General features: G+C 39.5%; 1 protein-coding gene across 11 annotated transcripts in view; it reads right to left on the bottom strand.

Annotated features, from left to right (window-relative positions):
* Nyap2 (neuronal tyrosine-phophorylated phosphoinositide 3-kinase adaptor 2) overlaps nt 1-17,699 on the bottom strand; it is a 291,185-nt gene that overhangs the window by 144,051 nt on the left and 129,435 nt on the right. Inside the window, exon 1 of one of the 11 annotated variants that reach the window (XM_030254183.1) lies at nt 5,417-16,342. The exons of the other annotated variants lie outside the window; for them this stretch is intronic. The gene's annotated coding sequence lies outside the window, so the exon portion shown is untranslated. Of the gene's footprint in view, nt 1-5,416; nt 16,343-17,699 lie in introns of those variants that run through there. 11 annotated transcript variants of the gene reach the window in all.

Below are 17,699 nucleotides of genomic sequence, written 5' to 3'. Positions count from 1 at the left end.
AATATGCTTCAATCCTGTAGATGTCCATATTTTAGAACTCAGTTTTCTCAGAAAAGTAGAACATTCATTTGAGATTATTTGCTCTCAGAGTGATGTCAAGGTTCCCTGTCTTAATTTTTCTCATCTTAATTTTTTTTTTTTTTTGGTAAAATGGAAAGTATATTTAAATATCTTTATAAACACTGCCACAGAGATTCTTGGTAAAGGTTTAGATAACAGGACACAGCAACAAAAGAAATATACAAATCTTATTAATTCTTTGACAATCTCATATATGTGCAGAACATATTCTGGTTACCCCCTTTCCCTCTCTTAACTTCCTTTGCTCCAATCATCTCCCTTTCCCCTCCCTGTCTGAACCAAAACTGAAGATACATGAAGAATGTTTATCAAACCCCATTACTTTATGAGCTCATTAAAACATAGTGTATTTAAAAGAAAAGTGATTTTGAACAGAAATATCACATATTGAGGATCAATACTCTTACCAGGAGACACATGTTATTAAATAGATTTCTTGATGGTAGGCAAGAATTGTCTCCCTAGTAGTTATTGTCATAGAGGTCCCAAGTACTGAAAACAATACTGAAAACAAGCAAACCATTGCTTTTGGTTTATCATTCTAACTAGATGGTAAGACCTTATTGCTGAAGACACCACATATTTTGCTTGCAGGACACAAAGAAATCAATTTTTGACTAACCAGGAAACCGTCCCTGGTGACTAGATTCCACATTGCTGGAAAGTGCTATACATGCTTCTTCCAGAAAAAAAAAATCCAAAAATGATCATATACAATAAAATAAGCCCTGTATCTTACAATGTCAATCTGCCAGGGTAGATGTGCTCATTGGTACAATAGTGGCAAGACTTTTTTATGGGTGCAAAACAACTGTTCTCTTGATTGGATTTGAAGCTTGTTTCACGGTGGGGGATTCATGTCTGGAATTAAAACCATGGTAGGGAAGTCATGGGCCCTAGAGGAGAACGAATTGATATTAGTTTTATTAATTGTCATACTATCAAATTTATATACATAGGCTGGTGCTGCTCCCTACCTTGTTCAGAGAAGCTTCAAATTACAGTGGATAATAGTTAATAGAGAGATGTATTGCTTTTCAAAGTGCTGAGAATAAGTCACCTTGTGCGCTTGGCCATAGATGGAACATCTATAGCAACAACTCCCAAAAAGACTCATGAAACAATTTAGAAGAAGTAAATGGAAGAATGAAAAACCCAGAGAATAGGAACATGTGCTATGTAATGCTGTCTTCTGGACATGCATAACTCTTTATACAAGAATCCAGGTAGTAATGGTTACCTATTCAACACATGCACGAGATCAGGTAAAAGTTCCAGCATGCAGTGGAGGAAAAGTGAGAGAGGTGAATCTCGAGACTCTATCCCTGGCTGAATAGCCCTTGATAGTTGATGGAGGCAGGAGAGTTACTTTTTTGTAAGGGTGTGGCCACTGTTAGGTTATCCATGCCTGATTAGTTGGCTCATGTACATCTCTGTAGTAAGAAATGGACACTTTTTGTTAAAAATAAATTTTAAAAAATTATAAAAAGATATGAAGTTGGGAGGGACAAGTGGCAGATGATAGCTGCCAGGAGATGAAAGAGGGAGTAAGCGGTGAATATGAGAAAGATACATAGTAGACATGTGTGAAATTTTCAAAGAATGACTTAAATTGCATGGTGTGCATTCATTTATAAGGGGACATTAGCCATAAAGTACAGGATAACCATGCAACAATCCACAGACCCAAAGAAGCTAAGTAACAAGGAAAATCCAAGGGAGAATGCTTGAATCACTTAAAACCAAAAATAAAATAAGCATTAGAGGTAGATAGAGGGAGGGAACTGGGGGTGGGGGAGCAGGAATAGGGATGCTGAGAGAGAGGGAGGGGAAGGGGAGAGGGGAGGGGGAGGGGGAGGGAGGAGGGAGCAAGAGCAAGTGAGCCTAGAGATAGAGCAGAATTGGAAATTGAAGGAGGGGCATTTCTGGGTCATGCCAGTGACCTGAGATAGGAGAGCCTCCAGGAAGTCTAAAGGAGTGACCGTAGACAAGAGTCTCTGCTGTGGGGGATATTGAGCCTGAAGTGGCTCCCTCCTGTAGCCAGGCAGGACTTCCAGTGGAGGGAAAAGAACAGCAATTCACCCTCAGAACCTTCAACACAAGATTTGCCCTGCCTATAAGATGTACAGAGACAAAGATGGAGCAGAGATTGAGGAACTGATCAATTAGAGACTGGCTCAACTTGAGACCCATCCCATATGAGAGACACAACACCTGACACTGTTAATGATACTCTTCGATGCTTGCAGACAGGAGCCTAGCATAATTATCTACTGCGAGACTTCATCCAGCAGCTGATGGAAACAGATGCAGAGACCTACAGTCAAATATCAGGAGGAGCTTGGGGAGTCTTATGGACGCACAGGGGAAGGATTGAGGTAGCCTGAGGGTTCAAGGACACTACAAGACCTACAAAGTCAACTACCCTGGGTCCCTATGAGCTCACAGAAAGCAAACTACCAACTAAAAACATGCATGGACCTAGGCCCCTTTCACGTATGTAGTAGATATGTAGCATGGTCTTCATGTGGGTCCCCCAACACAATAGCAGGAACTCTCTCTGACCTTTGGATCCTGTTCCCCTAATTGGGCTGTCTTGTTTGGCCTCAGTGTGAGAGGATGCACCTAATCCTGCAGTGACTTAACGTGCCAGGATGGGTTGGTGCTCATGGGGTGCCCCCCATGCGTGACTATGAGTGTGAAAAGAGGAAGGGAACTGCGATTAGGATGTAACGTCAAGCTTGATAAATTCAACTGATGAAAAAACTCACAAAAATGACATGGACACTCAGTCTCAATCAAAACTAAGAAGAAAGGCATTGTCATACCTTGACTGCAATACTATCTCATTTTCCTTTCTGGTCTGTACCATCATAGTCATATCTTGGACTTCTAAGGTCCAAGGTAATGGTTTAACTATTAACATCAAGCTTAAACCTCAATTTATACATTTTGATCAATGGTGAAACTTTAGAAGATGAGTTTAAGTTTAATCTCAATACATAATCCCTAAGTCATACATGTGCACATATCTGTGTTTTATATATGCAGAAACTGTCTTCTGTGTACTCTTTAAACACAGAGATTCTTTATAAGATTGCAATTATTCCACTAAGTTACCTCTAACTCTGTTGTGAACACACTTCATAGTTCACACTTGGCAACACCTTGGGCTCAGTTTTGGACCTCTACAAGCCTACGTGTTAAAGGCTTGGGTACAGACCCTAGTTTTGTCTCAAAGGTGGTGGTTTTATTAAGAACTGAGATCTAAGGGAAGGGAGATGGGCATTGAGGGCATAACTTTGAAGAAAGTCATGAGGACTTTGCTCTCTCTCTCTCTCTCTCTCTCTCTCTCTTTCGTTTTCTGGCAAGCATTAATTGAACAACCTTCTCAGACACATGCCACCCCCTTGATGTAACCTGCTGCCACATAATCATCAACTTAAGTCCCTGAAACTGTGAGCAGCAGTACCATATTTCCTCCTTTTGAAGTACCATGTCACAGTGATGGCAAGCAGACCGAGACACCTTTGTTTAACAGAATGGATAAGGGCTTCCACTGCCTTCCTCAGCCAAGTTTCACAGAGCTTGCTTCCATGGTAACACCCCTGGAGATGGAGGTTTCTACCCTGGGAAGTCAGACCACAGAAGCCCTTCCATTCAAGGCTCTCTGGCCAAATGCTCTTCCAATACCACATAGGAAAAGACTCTTTTCCTACTTAGCTTTTCAATTGCAGGTTGACTTTCAGTCAAGGACTGCTTCCTAAATTCAGCATAAAAATACTCATTGGAATCCTTTCTGATTTTTGGTCACCTTCTCTAGGGGCACAAGCATTATGTTCCTGCTTCCTTAGTGTCCTTTCCCTTTAGATAAACTGTCCCTTCCTTATCTCTAGAGCCCCAGCTCTTCCTTGGTATCTGCTTTAAAGCAGAAATAGACATTTTATAAGACAACAAATAAAATATAAACTTTCACATCGCTGCTTCATTCTCAACACCCTGGCATTAAGGCTAATACAAAAATATTATTTAAATGAGTGGATATTTGAGTGTCTTATATGGTTACCAGGCACCCTATCCATTCAAACAATAATTTTGTCACAACTAAAGCAAGGGAAAATATGCAGTCAAGTAGTGAGCCTGCTTTGTGAACACAAACTAAACCGGATTGTGGTGCTTGAAAAGTTCAGTTTGAGAGGAAATTTGTCTTAACAGAAACAGGGTATGGGATAATACCTTGGGCTTCTGCACAGGTACAGTCTCCACAGAACAAACAGGCACTCAATGTAATTGGCATCTGCACTGCCTCTTCCATTTCTGCGACTCTGAATGTTCCCAAGCAAATTTGCCCTCATCATGCTTTCCAAATACCAAAAAGACTCACAGAAGGAAGACAAACTGTTCTCATCCAATAAAACTTTAGTGTTACCTTGGAGATAGGAATTCTTTTCAATCAAATCTATGTCCTCAAATTCTTCCACAACCATCACAAAGAACACAGGATTTAGACCAGAGAATAAGAGCGTTCCAAAGGCACAGCCCAGCAAGAGGTTTGAAACAGTCGCAGAACATCCTGGTGGCAGGGGATAATGGAGACATTGGGCACATATGGAGAACTGACAGGGAGCCGCAGCCTCTGGGGGTCTGGATTTTCAGTGTGTTGCTGGGAACAGATTCCACTGGGAAGATTTGCTTTTGCTCATTTGTGTATAATTTGTCATACACCCATAGGAGGCAATACCAGCAATTGTTCTTTTCTCTTGGTGAATTTACCATTTTAGAGGAGAAACAAAACACATATAATTCTTTGCAATTTACCAGCAAGTGAGATTCAAAATGGAGTCAATGAGCATGAGCAACACTCATGGGTCTGAACCAACTCCCCCACCCCCTCTAACCTACTTTTCCCCCTAGATCTCTAGCAAGCTTCTCTTAATGTTCTAATCCTCCACTTTCAAGTTAAGTCAGAACTTTACAGAAGACCGGAAGTTGGACTTGTGTCAAACAACGCCTTTTCATCAATCAAGAGCTCACTACTATGTATTTCAGGAGATGGTTGAAAGCCTGTGTTACCTGATTTCAGGACCCAATGCACTGATGCAAGCAGCTGATTAATGTCAAAATAACACTATGTTCACAACAGGATGCCATTAACAGGCAACTGTAAGAAAAACAATCTTAGATTCAAAAGATACTTATTTTTGCCTTGCGTTCATCTAGATAAATTGTTCACCTTACAACCCCATTTAAAGCACTCTGTTTCATCCAGAACAGCTTTAATGTGATAAAGTCTAACCTTCTCTGCCCTTTCTGGGTTCTCCCCTGGGATACTCACCCCATGATGGCTCTGTCTGGCTTCTTCTCCTTTATGTACCCAGAGTGTAGCCTGAGTCTGCAGCATTCCAGGTGACTTAACATACATGTTGAATGGATGGATGTAATAACTCAAAATATGTGATGCAGACTCTTATAACACTGGGCATGAAATCAACCCAATTTATCAGTCCTGATTACTCTTCCAGGTTCACTATGATTCAGTCACAATAGTTTTCTATTCTTACTTGCCAGCCCTGTTTTGGTCTCAGAATCTTAGTACTTAAGAAAAATACTCCATCTACCTGGTATTATTACTCCTGACATCTATGTAGTGTCCCTCTTTATATTTTTTTGCAATTCTGATTAAATGTTACCTAATTATTGAAAGGTGTTTCTTTTTTTTTCCCTGATCACCTTATTTAAGAAATTCCTAGTCACGTGCCAATCTCCTCTGCTACTCACAGCTTTATTGGCTATCATAATATCCATCCCTAATTGCCTTCTTATTTATTTATGGTTACTGGCTTCCCTCCACCGAAATGTAAGTTCCCCAATGGTAGAGATTAGCTTTTAGGCATGACTATATCCCCCAGGCTGTCAGCAGTTCCCATCACCTACTAATTGCTCAATAAGAAGATGTGATAAAGTCATGAGAAACAATACAGAAGAATGCTTTGGGAAGCTACTTTGTTGCCTGTATGTCTTCCATCTCTGGTTCTTACAAGCATTCATGTATAGAAGCTAGCATGAAATATGTGACCAACTTATAAATAGCAAACAATGGGAAACTAAAATCTAAAATGGGACAACCACCACCACCAACAAAGACTTGTATTAAAACCACACCACTTACTTCTTGCCCACATGCACAAAATCCCTAAAGTCTTGCTTAGTCATTATACAGGTAAAATTGTGAGTACATTACAAATGTCTTTCTAAGTCTTTCTTGTTCAAAAGAGCTTCTACTCCAATTTAACAATTACATTCCCTAAAATATTCCAGTCATCTGTATGCAGATGCAACATTTGTTGATAGGAGAGATGCTGCTCAATTTCTCATATAATGGATTTCTGAAAAAAAAAAACTACAAATGTGTTGATATATAACTTAGCTCTGCTTTTCAAATTTCTGATAAAAATGTATTGTGTTTGCTTTCAAAGTATACCTGCAGACATGGATCTCAAGGAGAAATTCAGTTACATATGAAAGGATGGCCAAGGTGCTATAACTTAGTGAACTTTTATTCTATCAAAAATAAGTTAGGAAAAAACCCTCACAACTAACAAGAAAGAGTAGTGACTCCTTAAATTATGGGACATTTATAACCAGATAATGATGTATTTTACAATTCAAGTAATGTTCCTATAATATCCCAGTTTTTATTGAAAAGTGGTTATGACTTTCACATCTACAAACCTGTGTGTATGTGTGTGTGTGTGTGTGTGTGTGTGTGTGTGTGTGTGTGTGTGTCTGTGTGAAGGATACACAAAGAAGTACTGGCTTTTTTCATAGGCCATAACACTTATAGACAGTGGGTATTGGTTATTCTTTGTGTTCATATTATAATCTTCATAACATAAGGAGGCTCTATTTTTAAAAAGTAAAATTATAATAATACAAAACAAGAGAATATATAAGTCATGGTCATTGAATTTATGTGATACATTCTTAATTAGGAAAAACATTGTGCATGAATATTAGTTCTTGAGGGAGTAGTGAAATATATGATTTTTCTGTATAAAGCCTAAATATGCACATAACATAGATTGTTATCAAAAAGAATAGATTTTAAGAGGCTCCCAAGGGGACTATTAATGAAAAAATTGCTGGGAATTCTTTTTCATTACAGTCCAAATATTTAAATCTCATGTGTCTTCCATTTATTTTGCATCCAGTTGTCCTCTTCATTTCTAGTAAGTACAAGTTCAATTTCAACCATGAATCCCAAAGATTAAGCCATGTCAAAGTAGGAGGTTACTGGATCACAAATGACAAGAACTTCAGTTTAAGGAAGTGTTAGCTCCAGCATCCTTAAGCCTCTTCAAGTCCCTTGAAAGCAATCCTTCAAAATACTTAGAGTGTTTTCGAATTGAGGTCAGACAATGGGAAGCTGTTCCCAATCCCCAGACATAGCACTCTCCTCCTTGTTTTTGGCGTTTATACAGCATTCTCACTTAAAAGCACCGGCCCAGTGATAAGTGAGTGCTAAGCTTCGGCAGCTTCTCTTCCATGGCTGTCATAGTTCAGAAAGTCAAGATTGCGATTTAAGAAGTACATTATGAAAGACAAGGCCCAGGTCAGTCCCTGGAGCAATCACAAATGAAATTACAATATTTCTGGAGTTTCTTCCCATGAACAATTTTGAATCTATCTGAAGGATAAAAACACATGCTACTACAGGGAGGGAGTGTATTTGAATTAGTTTTATATGTACCATAGTAATAAATTTTTTTCCAGTTTATCATAAAGTGTCCTCAAGAGCTGACTAAAATTCCAGTTACAAAGTCTAAGCAGATGAAGTTTTTTTTGTTTTGTTTTGTTTTTGTTTGTTTGTTTGTTTTTTGTTTTTGTTTTTGTTTGTTTGTTTGTTTTTTTTTTTTTTAAAGCATCCAGCTATCCCGTTTTCTGATTTCTTGTTTGGAAGCTGGCTGATAACATCACATTACATCATTTTTGTTCTTTCTGCTCATTCTCCATAATCAGCCCCAATACCACATTTGTGGAACCAATACATCAAATAGAAGCTGTGGTATGTAGAGTAATGGCAAAAAAAGATGTTCATACCCTTGAATCTGAAATCTGGGAACACACCACTTCCCATGGGAAAAGTGGGAGTTGGGGAATGTGGTAAGATTTAAGGACTTTGAAAAAGGGCTAAGAGCCTGGATTATCTAGTGTCATCCTATCTAACCACTAGAATCGTTACAACAGAGAACCATTTCCTTGGTTTTGAACTCACTAAGAGATGGGACAAGGGAAGTCAGGCCAGAGAGATGTAATATGAGGACAGGATCAGATAGTGCCAAGCTCTGAAGACAGAGGCCACACATCAAAGGCTATGTGTGACTAGCAAAAGCCAAAGCCATTAAAAGGATTCTCTCTAATGTCTCCAGATAGATAACAGCTTGCCATGCTGACATCTTTATTTTAGTTCAGCAAGACTCACACCAGACAAATAACTGCTATTTTAAGTTACTCAGTTTGAAACATTTTACTGCAGCAGAAATAGCAAATGATAATAAAGCTAAGGGGAGAAATTCAAAATAATCCATTACCAATATTTTTAGTTCTTAACTGTATATAATCCAAATATCTTGAATATTGGTTAATATTGCCACCATCCTTTCCCCATGATTAGATAACCCCATTGGAAGAACATGTCATAGAATCAAACCAATCACAACCTGTGTTGGCTTTGTGTTACTAACACAGTGCCCATGATGAAATGCCTGAGATAGAATAGTTTTGAAGGCTAAAGGCTTCCTTATTGTTTAGTTTGGGAAGCTGAAATCCTAGAGTGGACAGCCTGATTAAGTCAGCTTATGCATAGGGCTGAATAGTGATGGTATCAGAACAAGAATAGATTGGAACAAGAAACACAACCTGGAACAAGAAACAAGGGATATGCTCTTACCACAACACTTTCCTAATGGAACACCACTAGTGAGCTAAGAATTCTCATTAAACTCCATCATTCATGTAACTGCATATGTGTATGTGCATGTGTATATGTATATCAGTTGTGGGTGCAGTGAACTGAACCCAGATCCTCTGCAATAACAAGTGCTCTTAACTAATGATCTGTTGCTTCAACCCCTCGACTGTATCTCTAAGTTCTAGTACTTTATCACCCATCCCACTGAAGACTGAATCCTAACGTATGGGCCATTGTGTGAGTCCATAGGAAAAGTGCTAATCAGTGAAGCAAGATGGGAAGGTCATGATTAAGGAGCCACCTCTTTTTTTTTTTTTTTAAATCATGTACACACTACTAACTAGTAAAAAGCCATTGGAATAGTGGGACCACTTGAAAGAAACCTAGTTACCTGTACTATCATGTAGTACAAAACTATGCAAGACCTCCCATTCTTGAGACAAATAATTAATAACTAAAACATCTTTGGAAACCCACTGAAACTTGAATTTCAACAGCTGGATTTAGCCTATGTAACATGATAAGGATATATAAAATATTATATGCTGCATACTTATGGAACATGCCCAGGATTATTCTAAAATCAGAAACTATTTCTATGACTCTAAAGGGATTTGCCTGAAATAAGTCATCACATTCAAATACAGCTAGCTTTCCAATAAGATTTTCATTTAAAATAAATAATAAAAATAAGAATAGTAATAATTGAGTATGTGAAAAATTGGTAAATTTAGTTCTGCAGAGTTAATGCATATTAAGATACTAGAGCTGATGCATCTCCATCAGTAAAAATTCCTGTTCTTCTAGAGTTAATATACCAGTAAGATTTAAACAATAGGGGATGGAGAGATGGCTCAGTGATTAAGAGCACTTGTTACCCTTGCTGAGGACCTTGATTTTGTTCCCAGGACCAACATGGCAACTCAAAACTATGTGTAGGCAAATTCTAGATGTTTCAATGTGTTCTTCCGGTATCTGTGGCAACCAGACACAAACATGGAATATATATGTATGTGTGTGTGTATGTATGAATATATGTATATGTATGTAGGTATATATGTATGTATATTTCATACACATGTACACATTACAAAAATCACCTACATCATACACACATACATAGGCAGACTCATCATATACATATACATAATATACACATACATATAATTACACACATGCATACACAGGCTAAGTTGTCACGAGTGATTATGGTAAATATAGAAGCACTTTTTTACATCTTCATTCTTGGTTACGCTTTGTAAAGCATGCTTCTGTGTGCTCAGGAAAGTTTCTCTAGTGCTCACTGGCATGCTGGCCATGGTTTTCAGTTTAACATTCACTGTGAGCAGTCAACAGAGAGCACAAGTCTGGCAATTTTCGTTTTCACTGTTAAACAATTATGTGATGGTTGAGTTGAGACTGTGATTACAAGATTTGACAACACGAAATCTGACTGTGAGGGCAACTCTATGAAAGGGTCTTTTATTTCTCGATTACCCCAAATTCAACCATTTCTTTCCACATACAATTTCCAAAATAAAGGAAGTGGGAAAGATGTAAGTTTTAACTCAGGTGCACAAAATATATATTTAAAACATGAGACAACATGTTTGTCTCTCTCCTCCCACCCTTGGCTATATTTATTTTGGCTGCTTATATACCACCTTCCAAATGTCTTGTAAAAACACAAGTTCTTCTGGGATATCATATGAATGTGAGCATTTTGGATCACAAATTATCCTGCAAACATTACTCCAAGGCAAGCACAGTGGCTCAGAGGTAAGGACACTTGCCCACCATGCCTGGCAAGTGTAATCCAAGTCTTAGGACCCATATGGTAGAAAGAAAACAGTGAGCTCCTGTCTGACCTCACCATGTGTGCAGTGCTATGCACATACCGACTCACGAATAGATACACACGTAAGCAAATCAATCAGTCAATACATGGGAAAATGCTTAAATTGACTCCAAACCATTAGCCCATTTCATACAGAAAGGAATTCAAGATGAAAGACAGAGAAGAATACTCCAATACGCCTGCAGGTTCTGTATGCTGCTTTGATGTAGTGTTTATCAAGATAAACATTTTCTGATGACAGTTTTAGATTTATTTTTGGATTGGGGATTTGGTTTTTATAATTTAAATAGTTGCTATAAAGACCATAGTTGAAAATAAGAAAGAAATGGTTGAGCTACTTTAAAAATATATTATTTAGCTGATTGTTTGCAACGCCACTCTGAAATAAACAAAGAAAAATATGGAACACAAAACAAATTAGTCATGAAAACAAGGAATGAAATGACCATGGGTTACAAAAATGTCTAAATGATTTTAGAATTTTCAATTCTATGTGGCACTTTTATGTGTCTGAAATTCTGGCCAAACATTTGTTTTCTTCTTTAAATTATCATAATACAGTAAAGGAAGGCATGAATACTCTTTAGCATTGGAACTTTTCAAACAATTGTTCTAATAATAAACATAAAAAGTGATAAACACACATCTAGCCTTTCTTAGATGGGGATATCGAAGCAAGAACTATGTCATATAAAGTCATTGCGACGGGCCCTTTCTCTTTCTTCCCTCTTGATACCACTGAAGAGAGAAAACACAATGGTTATAAGGAGCTCTCTCAGCCATCTCCTGCCTCTCCTTCTCAAGCTCAGCTCTGAGACTCTGGATTGGCACCCTGAACACCATACACTTGATTGTCTATTCAAAGAAAAAGCAACAGAAAAAGGTAGACTCCTCTTAAGAAAGAAAAACTTCTCATTTTTCTCGGATGTGCTTTTTATTCACCAACAGAAACCCCTGCCTCCATTTTCCAGGGCCTCCGTGAGTCTTTAAACAAGCTCCATCATGCTTGACAGACTGTGGCAGCATCAGCCTCAGGGAAGTACAATCCTTCTGAACTACTTATGTCTGAAACTTACACCAGGCTTTTATGATTAAATACGCCTAATCTTTTGCTTTGAAAGGATGCATTAGCTTGGCTTGCTACAGTAAAGAACTGTAGCCTGGGAGAAATCTGAAACCATGGACATACCATTGTCACCATGGAACGAGTCATATAGGTTTCTGTTACAAGAGATCTAGGACCTTTGCCTACTTACTCCCTGGGCTGGTTGGTCCATCAGTAAAGGGCACCAAAGAAAAGAATATTTGAAAGGGGTTTTGTTTTACAGTTCCAGCATATTGTCCGTCAGGCTCCTAAAAGGACATCTAGAGTTTCCCCATGTTTACTTCCTGCAAGTTCTTTAAACTTAGCTTCTGAAATATCCCAAATGCCTTAGATACCTGCTGACCAAAAGTCATTTCATAATAGAGGATCTCTAGTTTGAAATTCTGGCAACACTCTTTTCCAACACAGAGACTAGATTTCTGGGTGTCTTCCCCCAATATGGATCTCCAACAAGTTCTATCTGCATAACTGCTCAATGAGAGATGCCATTCCAATCCAGAGATTCATATTAGTGTCTTCTAAGATGGTCTCATCCTGAGAACAGAGCGGAAAGTTGCTCTATCTCAGCCCTAGGAACAATGATGCTCCTCATGTATTTCTTCCTTGCATTCTTTTCAGTTTGTTTTACTTTCTGCTAACCTGGATCCCTGTTATTCAACCCTCAGTTTCTTTACAGAAAAATTCCCCTTTCCATTCTTACACGGAGCTTTTTCTCTCCCAAGTGGGTCTTATCTGATGCAGTGTCTCAGCCCAAAGGACTTTTAGTCTTTGTACTTAAAGTCTGTCCTGTCTATTTGTGAATCCATTTCCCTTGCTCAACATTCTACCATTCTACATGTAGAGCATGTATTACCCTTCAACACACAAACACATTTATAAATCTAATATGTTTTTATTTATTCACTCTTTTACTTCTGATAGGTCATGCACAATAAATTACTCCTGAAAGGACAATCACATGGATCACAATAGCTGGTTCTGAAATTGATCCATTGGTCTCAAAGAGACTTTGACTTGTTTATAGTGGGATCAGCATTTTATGCCCTTCTGGACTGAGAGAGAGGCTAATCCTTCTATTTATCCTGGAATGATTACAGAAACATTTAAGATACAACCTTTTTCCTCTTGCACCACACAAAAATTTTGTCTCAACACCTCCAAATCTAGCTGACTATTCCATCCAAATTAATAATTCTCTATTCAATTGTTTTTGGAATGTGGCAATTAATTTTACATGTAATTCGGTTGTCTTTACTGCCAAGCTGTTTTGCACATGTTAAAGCAAGAGTTCACAAACATTTAAACAGTGTCACATCTCAATTAAGGGACAAATCTAAATCTTTCTGGCTTCCTTGATTTGAGAGCAAATATAGGTAGTATACATTTTATTCTTCAAAATTTATGTAGCATGCAAATTATCATGGCTAAATTCAGCGGCCAGACACAATTAGGAAAAAGGTTTAATTAAAATAAATAAAAATATGGGACCTGAAAAATGGCTCATAGGTAAAGTCCCTGATGAAGATAAGACTTCAGATCCTTATTAACCCTGTAAAACCCAGGTGAGCCAGCAAACATCTGCAGCTCTCTGCTGTTGGATGAAAGGTGGGGACAGTCATAACCTTGGAGCTCACCAGCCAGATAGCCTAGCCAAACCAATGAGTTCAATGTTTGGTGAAAGACTACCTCATATTGTAAAGTGACAAGAAATCAAAGAATTGAGCTTGACATTTTGTTTTCAATTACATGTATACACAGATATTAACACACTCACCTGTCTTTACAGCATAATGCGTACACCTGTGGGACCATAAAAAGCAGCCTGTTTTCTGGCCTAGCTAGGTTTAAACCCTGGAGACCCAGCAGATTAATCTGCAAGAGACAGAAGGCCTATCTGGCATGCTCCCATTAGGCTCCTGACATGAAGCCTTAGCTCCATAATTCTGTGGCCATCAGTCACATAGACTGTCTGGACTCCAAACCCACAGTTACCTGGCAACAGCCAGGTATGCTCCTCCCCACAGTTACCTGACAACGAAAGGTAGCCCAGCCCACTATAAAAGTAGTTGCTTGCCCTCTCACCCTCTTACCTCTCATTCTCTTGCTCCCTTGCTCTCACTCTCTCCGCCTTCCCTTCCTCTGTCTTTCCACATGGCCATGGCTGCCCTCTACTTCTTTACACTTCTCCCTCTCTCTGCCTTTCAACAATAAATGCCTTAAAACCATGGACTGTTTCTTCTCATCTGGTCCACCATGCTGGAGCAATGGAGCAGGTTTACCTCTTATGAGCTACATATCTAACCTCCCACCAGGAGGCCTCCTGTGCCACCAACCCAAGCAACCAGCCAAGCAAGCCACCTGAGCTAGACAGACTCTTTCCACTCCACGATAACCTTCCAGAGCTCTCCTCCTACCCTTTCCCTTCTGCCTGGACAGAGTCTGCCTGAGGGTTCCCACTCTTTTCTCAACTCTTCCACAACATATACAGTGGCGATTGGGATGTCTGAGAGCAAGATCCTGTTGTCCCTGACCTCTGTGCAGCTCAGGGATCCCAGAAATCGCTCTTCTGCAGCGCCCAGTGGTCTGTGGTGTCTGAGAGGCAGAGCCCTACTCTGAAAGTTCCACAGGGACCCCAAGACTGTGCTTATTCCTCACCCCCCGGAGTGGGATCCCCAGGCTTCCAACAGTCCAATGCCCACCTGGTGGTTCCATGGGATCTGAGGCACAGTCAGATTTCCTGGGTCCCACCTCACCCAGCAGCTCTAGCCCCTAGCAGATGCAAAACCCCATTTTATATCACACACACACACACACACACACACACACACACACACGGCAAAGGCTGATTTTTTTTTTTCAGTTCTCTTGGTAGTACCTAAGTTTTGTGAATATGTTGTGTCTACACATAGAGATGTGGAAGCATCTCTTAGTTTCATTTTCATGGACTCAATTTTCTTTCAATATAGTGCACCTCCATATAGTTCATGAGGATTAACAGACATAAGACATAAAATGAGCAACTGAACTCCTCAAGTAAAGATCATATGCTGAGGACAGAATTTTGGCCCTTTACAAACACAAGTACAGAGCTCAATTTTGTTAATCAGACATCCTAGAGTATAAGAGCATGTCCATTCAGTAGCATTGTTGCTTTTTTTTTTCATTGCTAACATTTTTATAAGAGATATTTCTAAAGCATTTTGCATTCTTACTTTTAACTTTAAAAAAATACTTTAAGAAGCAATTTCTGACTCTTTTAGATTGGGCTATATGGTCGTTTGAATATGTTTGGCCCAGGAAGCAACACTAATAGGAGGCAAGGCCTTATTGGAAGCAGCGTGGCCTTGTTGAAGGAATTGTGTTACTGTGGGAGTGGGCTTAGAGACCTGTCTCCTAGCTTCCCGAGGGCAGTATGCTCCTGGCTTCCTTTGGGTGAAGATGTAGAACTCTCAGCTCCACCAGCACCATGCCTGACTGGATGCTGCCATTCTTTCCACCATGATGATAATGGACTGAATCTCTGAACCTATAAACCTGTGTCAATTAAATGTTGTCCTTTCACAGCAATGTAAATCCTAACCAAGTCAGGCTGGATGACTTCTACCTATACGTAGAGCATGCCCTTTTTCTCCTGTCCCAGAACTCTGCTCCCTCTTTATTTCAATATGGCATTAGGCTTAGATAGCTTCTGGTTACTTTTACATGAGGATGCTTTGTCTCCACTACCTAGCAATGTGCCTTATACATATTAGACACTCAGTAAAAACTTGTTGATTAATAACACTCCCAAGGACATCAATACAAATACTTTAGATTTGAGGGTAAACTGTTTCAAGAAAAACAAATAAAGTAAGCAAAGAAAATAAATACCATATGCCTTAAAGCAAGAATAAGTTTAGTTTCCCTAATCAACTTCCCTCAAGCTAAATTTTAGCTGTTCTAGTTGGATGAAGTTGTCAGAGAGCAGAAGTTTGTGAAAGATGATTTGCTTCCATGCTGATTTTCACCATGTGAAAATTTAATAATGTTAATGGCAAAGAATAAAGTTAAAAAGAGCTACTATTAAGTTACCTCCTTCCCACTTAAAGAATTTCATAGAATGCACCTCTTAGTACAGGAACCATAAAATAAAAGCACTCAGTCTTCAATGACTGGATGCTCCATTGAGATCAATTAAAGAGAAGATACATGCCTGCGTGTAGTCACTCGGCCTCAACAATGACACATTCTCTTAAGGCATGTCTTTAGACTGTTCAAACTCTGGATGCCTATAGAACTGAAAAAGGCCAGCCTGGTCTACAGAGTGAGTTCCAGGACAGCCAGGACTACACAGAGAAACCCTGTTTTGAAGAAACAACAAACAAGAAAGAAAGAAAGAAAGAAAGAAAGAAAGAAAGAAAGAAAGAAAGAAAGAAAGAAAGAAAGAAAGTGTGTTAGTCAAGGTTTCTATTCCTGCACAAACATCATGACCAAGAAGCAAGTTGGGGAGGAAAGGGTTTATTTGGCTTACACTTCCATACTGCTATTCATCACCAAAGGGAGTCAGGACTGGAACTCAAGCAGGTCAGGAAGCAGGAGCTGATGCAGAGGCCATGGAGGGATGTTCCTCACTGGCTTGCCTCCCCTGGCTTGCTCAGCCTGCTCTCTTATAGAACCAAGACTACCAGCCCAGAGATAGTCCCACCCACAAGGGGCCTTTCCCCTTTGATCACTAATTGAGAAAATGCCTGAAAGTTGGATCTCATGGAGGCATTTCATCAACTGAAGCTCCTTTCTCTGTGATAACCCCAGCTGTGTCAAGTTGACACAAAACTAGCCAGTACAAAAAGAAAGAAAGAAGGGAGGGAGGGAGGGAAAGGAAGGAAGGGAGGAAGGAAGGAAGGAGGAAGGAAGGAAGGAAGGAAGGAAGGAAGGAAGAAAGAAAGAAAGAAAGAAAGAAAGAAAGAAAGAAAGAAAGAAAGAGAAAGAAAGAAGGAAAGAAAGAAGGAAAGAAAGGAAGAAAGGGATACTTAACTTGATAAATCAACTCTGGATCTCCAAAATCAGAGTCTCCTCTGGCATGAGATGGGAACAAATAAGACTCACAGCCCGATAATATGCAGATAGTGAGAAACCTTGGAACACTCAGCCTTAAGTGGAAGACCTTCATCAAATCCCTCTCCTGAGACCTCAAGAAACCCTTTGGAAGAGTAGGCAAAAGAAGTGTAAGAACCAGGAAAGATGGAGAACATAAAGGAGATAGTCCCTTTAAACACAACAGCACAAACACATGTTGAAATCATAAAAACTGGGGCAACATGCACAGGGACTGCATGGTCTGCCCAAGATGGAGTCCTAGATCTGAAACAAGTAGAGACATGCCCCCATTCCTAATGCAGGTATCCTAACAGTAGATCTTCAATTATCCCCTAAATCTAGGTTCATTGCTCACCTCTAACTGTGTAGCAGAGCAGCTGCTGCAGCCTCCTCTTCCTTTCCATTCCCATCTTCAACTGAACACACAGATCTTCTCCTCTAAACACTTCCCCACTGATGCTATTATCATAGACCCCCAACTACAGCATGTATTTGCTGGGAACCTGCCAGCCAAGCCTGCCAGAGAACAAGTAGGGCAGTTAAACAGGTAGATGAGCTTCAGATAGTCATATTACCCCCTCCTCTCTTCTCCAAATCCAATTCCTCAG

The sequence above is a fragment of the Mus musculus genome, chromosome 1 (assembly GCF_000001635.26).
Source record: "Mus musculus strain C57BL/6J chromosome 1, GRCm38.p6 C57BL/6J".
Taxonomy (NCBI): domain Eukaryota; kingdom Metazoa; phylum Chordata; class Mammalia; order Rodentia; family Muridae; genus Mus; species Mus musculus.
This window is presented reverse-complemented; position numbering and strand designations above follow the sequence as displayed.